A 6355-nucleotide genomic window follows, 5' to 3' on the forward strand; every position below is an offset into this window, starting at 1 on the left:
GCCAACTATGTTATCTCCCCTTTACTATTTATATTACATGGGATGTTGTGAAGATTGCCTAACTTGCGACATATGCCTTCAATGCGATTATGCCTCTAAGTCGTGCCTCGACACGTGGGAGATATAGTCGCATCGAGGGTGTTACAAGTTGGTATCAGAGCCTTCCCCGACCTTAGGAGCCCCATTGCTTGATCGTTTGTAGCGGCCGAGTTGTGTCTAGAAAAATGTTTTGAGTCTTTTAGGAATTATATATCGGAGAGTTTAGGAATTCTTTTTTACTTCCCAGTCTCCTCATCACTCTGGTAAGGTATCCTGACGTAGAGTTTTGACTCTTCTCTTCTCAAATTTCACTAAAAAAATTTTTTTAGGATCACGCGGGTATCTTGGAATCGTCCCGATGGTTTTATGACGAGAACATTGTCTTGGTGCCTCCTGTCAGGGGTTTAGTGGAAGTGTCCCGGGGAGTTGAGCTCTGAGGTGTTGTCATCATAATTTTATCGTTGCAATTCTGGAATACCTGAGTTTAGTACGCCGACATCGAAAATCTCTTTTATGCAGTTCGTTGGTGAGATAACCTCGACGCCACCCAGTACTGGGGCGGGAGTTCGGGAGTATCGCCATAACTTGTATAACTGATGCTTTTCGAAGGTTGAGGTAGATGGTTTCTGAAGGTTTCTTGGTTATGTGTTGAAGGATGGATACAGCTGGATGTAGGATTTGCTAGTTTGGGTGAGATATTATGCTTCCCCTGTATCCCCAACACCTGATTGCATAACCGGAAAGGTTCGAGAGTCTCATAGGTGGGAATTCTAGTAGCTCTAGTTCTTCTTCCATGGATATTGGTTTGAGATTGGGATTTCTTACCGATTATTCGTTCTTGATCCATACCCTGTTGATTTATTTCTCTACCTTAATTCTACGTGGCTTCTCAATTTATGGATATGTGACCATTTCAAGAGGAATGCATTCATTCATGTTGTTCGGATGTGAAGACTATATGTTGCAATTTTCATTCCGTTGGATTCAGCTTCAATATTTATCTATCAATGTGCTAATGGACGTCAACCTCTTCAGGATGGCTCCTCGAACGCGCATGACTCCTAATCCTGATCCGCCACCACCTCCACCTCCTCTAGAGGCATGGCAAGCTGTGATGGCCGCAACCAATGCAAACACACAGTTGATCATGCAAATTCTTCAAGAGCGCAATCAAGGCAACCAAGGGAATCAAGGCAGCAATCAGAATCACTTTGCTTCACTCAACCAGTTCCTTGCTAACGGGCCAAAGACTTTCAGCAATTGTGTTGAGGCAACCGATGCTGACGATTGGCTAGTGGATCTGTGCAAGCATTTCGAGTGCAGTAACGTCAGGCTTGAGGACTTTGTTAAGTTCGCTTCCTTCCAACTCAAAGATCAAGCTGCAGAATGGTTCCAGCAGTACAAGGACTCCAGAGGTGGACGTGTTATCACTTGGGAAGATTTCCGTCGAGATTTCCGAGCTCAACATATTCCTCGGAGCGTGGTTGAAAGCAAGCGTGAGGAATTCCGCAACCTGAAGCAAGGCTCTTTGTCTGTCTATGACTACAATAAGTTGTTTCAGAAGCTTGCTCGCTTTGCCAAGCAGGACGTCCCTGATGAGAAGAGCATGATATATCAGTTCAGGGGTGGTCTCAGAGAAGAAATTCAGCTAGCCCTTGTTCTCTTTGAGCCCTTGAGATACGATGAGTTCTACAACATGGCACTGAAGCAAGAGGCGGCTCAGTTGAGGTGTGATGCTTCCAAGAAGCAAGTCAGAGATGTTACTCCTTCCTTTACTCAAGTGGCCAAGCAGCAGAAGTTTTGGCTTCCCCCTCCTCCGTTCCGTCAGCCGTATTAGCAGAAGAGTAAAGGTGGCAGTGGTTCTTCCCACCCACCCAACCCTGGCTTTCAGAACAAGACTTCGTCTCAAGCTCCAAGATCGAGTGCTCCGTATCACCGTCCGCTTTCAGAGGTCACGTGCAACAAGTGCCAACAGAAGGGTCACTATGCCAACAAGTGTCTCAACAAGAGGCGTCTTCCTCCTCCTCCTCCTGTCAGATCAGCAAGTGCAGCTGTGGTCAAGCATAACCCCAAGTACGCCAAGGTAAATATGGTGAATGCAGCTCAGGCAGAGGATTCTTCAGATGTCATCATGGGTAACCTTCCTGTTAACGATGTCCCTGCAAAAGTTTTTTTTGACACGGTGCATCGCATTGTTTCTTCTTGAGACCGTTTTCATCTAAGCATGGTTTGCCTTTGCAAATTTTTCCTAGTCCTTTAGCAGTTGTCTCTCCCGGTAAGCGCATGCATGCTAACTCCATTGCTCCGGATGTTACTATCACCTTGGGAGACTACAAGTTTCTCTCTTCTCCTACGGTTCTTGGCAACTCGGATATTGATCTTATTCTCGGAATGGATTGGCTTTCTAAGCACAAGGCACATCTTGATTGTGCTGCAAGGCAGATTCAATTGACTCATTCGTCTGAGGATGTAATTGTCTTTGCCGCTTGGGATAATACTATATGTCTGTTTTCTCTCAATGAGAAGGGTGAATTGGATGCTATCTCGCAAATTCCGGTCGTTTGCGAATATCAAGACGTCTTTCTAGAAGAGCTTCCAGGAATGCCTCCACACTGGCCAGTTGAATTCGTTATTGATCTTGAGCCTGGCACGAAACCTATGTGCAAACGCCCTTACAATCTCGGACCTAAAGAGTTGAAGGAGCTGAAGAAGCAACTCGATATTCAAGAGAAAATGGGTCTCATCCGGCCTAGTTCTTCTCCGTGGGGTTGTGGTGTTCTTTTTGTGAAGAAGAAGGATGGAACGGACCGACATTGTGTTGATTACCGTCCAGTGAACAAGAAGACCATCAAGAACAAATATCCACTTCCCAACATCAATGAGCTGTTCGAACAACTCAAAGGTTCCCAAGTATTCTCCAAGCTTGATCTCCGTATGGGTAATCATCGGATTCGAATCCGTGAGCAAGATATTCCCAAGATGGCTTTCAGGACAAGCTTTGGTTCATATGAATACACTGTCATGTCTTTTGGTCTCGTCAACGCTCCTCCGACTTTCTCTCGCATGATGAACTTCATCTTCAACGCCTACACCAATGACTTCGTTTTGGTCTATCTCGACGACATTCTGGTTTTCTCCAAGAACAAGGAAGATCATGCCAAGCACTTGCGTTTGGTTCTCGATAAGCTCAGGGAACATCAGTTCTACGCCAAATTCTCCAAGTGTGAATTTTGGCTTGATGAGGTTCTTTATCTTGGTCATATCATCTCTGCCAAGGGCATTGCCATGAATCCTGAGAAGGTGTCTGCAATTGTGAATTGGGAACCTCCTCAGAACGTGAAGCAACTCCATAGCTTCCTCGGTCTCGCAAGCTATTGCCGAAGATTCGTTGAAAACATTTCTAAGATCGCGAAGCCTCTCTCAAATCTTCTCCAGAAGCACGTCAAGTACGTTTGGTCTCCGGAGTGTGACATTGCTTTCAACACTTTGAAAGAGAAATTTATCACTGCTCCAGTTCTCACTCCGCCTGATGAATCCAAGCCATACGAGGTCTTTTGTGATGCCTCTCTCCAAGGTCTTGGCGCAGTATTGATGCAAGAGAAGAAAGTTGTTGCTTATACATCTCACCAATTGAAGCCTAACGAGAAGAACTACCCTACTCATGATCTCGAGTTGGCGGCAGTTGTGCATGCTCTTTTGACTTGGAGACATCTTCTATTGGGAAGAAAAGTGGACATTTTCACTGATCACAAGAGTCTCAAGTACATCTTCACTCAGCCTAATCTCAACCTCAGACAAACTCGTTGGGTCGAAATGATTCAAGAGTATAATCTGAGTATTGAGTATACTCCAGGCAAGGACAATGTGATTGCTGACGCTTTGAGAAGGAAAGCCTACTACAACAGTCTGATTCTCAAGCCTTATCAACCCGAGCTTTGTGAAGCTTTCCGCAAACTTAATCTGCAAGTTGTTCCTCAAGATTTCCTCGCCAACCTTCTAGTCTCTCCTACCTTGGAAGACCAGATTCACCAAGCCCAGCTTCTTGATGCTATGGTGAAAAAGGTGAAGATTGGGATTGCCAAGAGTCAGTTCAAGTACAAGTGCTACCGCCTTGATGACAAGGACACTCTTTTCTTCAAGGATCGTATTGTTGTACCCAAATGTGACCTCCGTAAAGTGATCATGAACGAGGCTCACAATTCTCTCCTCTCCATCCACCCTGGGAGCACGAAGATGTATCAGGACCTCAAGCAAGCTTATTGGTGGACTCGAATGAGGCGCGAGATTGCTCAATTCGTGAATGACTGTGATGTCTGCAGAAGAGTGAAGGCAGAACACCAAAGGCCAGCAGGTCTCCTCCAACCTCTTACCATTCCAGAATGGAAGTTTGACCACATTGAAATGGACTTCGTGACTGGGTTTCCAAAGCCCAAGCGTGGCAATGATGCTATATTCGTTGTCATCGATAAACTCACCAAAGTGGCTCACTTTCTGCCTATCAAAGAGTCGATCACTGCAGCTCAATTGGCGGAACTCTATACCTCTCATATTGTCTCTCTGCATGGTATTCCTCAAGTGATCTCTTCAGACCGTGGCAGCATCTTTACCTCGAAGTTTTGGGATTCTTTTCAGAAGGCCATGGGCACTAACATCCGCTTTAGCACAACTTTCCATCCTCAAACTAGCGGTCAAGTCGAGCGTGGCAACCAGATTCTTGAAGATATGCTCAGGGCTTGTGTGATCTCCTTCGGCATGAAGTGGGAGGATTGTCTTCCTTATGCTGAATTCTCCTACAACAATAGTTTTCAAGCAAGTTCGGGTAAGGCCCCATTTGAAATTCTGTATGGCAGGAAGTGTCGTACCCCTCTCAACTGGTCCGAAACCGGTGAACGTCAGCTTTTGGGTAATGACTTAATCACAGAGGCAGAAGAAATGTGCAAAGTCATTCGTGATAACCTCAAAGCAGCCCAATCCCGCCAGAAGAGCTACTATGATAGTAAGCACCGTGATTTGGCTTTCGAGATCGGAGATCATGTTTACCTCCGCGTCTCTCCTATGAAAGGTACTCGTCGCTTCGGTATCAAAGGGAAGCTTGCCCCTAGATACGTGGGACCTTTCAAGATTGTCAGCAAGAGAGGCGACCTCGCCTATCAACTCGAGCTTCCTTCAAACTTTGCAAATGTTCATGACGTGTTCCATGTCTCTCAGCTTCGAAAGTGCTTCAAGACTCCTGACCGCACAGTCAACTTCGAGGACATTGAGCTCCAAGAAGATCTCTCTTATCGTGAGCACCCAGTCGCTATTCTTGAAGAGACTGAACGCAAGACTCGTAACAAGTCAATTAAATTTCTCAAAGTCAAGTGGTCACACCATTCCGACCATGAAGCTACCTGGGAACGCGAGGATCACCTCCGTTCTGAGTACCCGGCGTTCTTTCAGTCCTAGATGTCGGGACGAGATCCTTTCGTAGTGGTGGAGTGTTGTAACACCCCGGATGTAACTTTCCCAATTTGTACTCCAACTCTTGCCGTTTCCGGCGTTAAGTTATATTTATTTCCTCGGGTTCGGGTCTTTGTCTCCGTGTGTTGTTGTCGTTGTCATGCATCTCATATCATGTCATCATGTGCATTGCATTTGCGTACGTGTTCGTCTCATGCATTCGAGCATTTTCCCCGTTGTCTGTTTTGCATTCCGATGCTTCGTTCTCCTCCGGTGGTCATTTCTAGCTTTCTTTCATGTGTGGGGATTAAAATTTTCCGGATTGGACTGAGACTTGCCAAGCGGCCTTGGTTTACTACCGGTAGACCGCCTGTCAAGTTTTGTATCTTTTGGACTTCGTTTGATACTCCAACGGTTAACCGAGGGACCGAAAAGGCCTCGTGTGTGTTGCAGCCCAACACCCCTCCAATTTGGCCCAAAACCCACCAAACTTTTCTCCATCATCTAGAGCGTTCGATCACGATCGCGTGGCCGAAAACCGCACCTCATTTGGACTCTCCTAGCTCCCTCTATGCCTATATATACACCCCCATTCCAAATTCCGGACCCCCCTCGTCCCTAACCCTAAAAATATCTCCTCCGACGCCGTCGGACACGTCCGGACGGACCGAACACGTCCGCTCCGCCGCCCGCAGCCACTCCTGGGCTGCCACGTGTCCACGCCGCCGCCGCCTCCCACCGCGCGGCCCGGGAGCCCGGAGCTGGCCCCCGCGGCCCGCTCCCTCGCCCCGCCGCCTGGCTGCCCGCGCCGCCGCCTCGCCCCCGCGCCGCCGCCTCGCCCCCGACACCGCCGCCTCGCTCCGCCGCCGCCGCCTCG

Source organism: Triticum dicoccoides, chromosome 1A (assembly GCF_002162155.2).
Source record: "Triticum dicoccoides isolate Atlit2015 ecotype Zavitan chromosome 1A, WEW_v2.0, whole genome shotgun sequence".
NCBI classification, from domain to species: Eukaryota; Viridiplantae; Streptophyta; class Magnoliopsida; order Poales; family Poaceae; genus Triticum; species Triticum dicoccoides.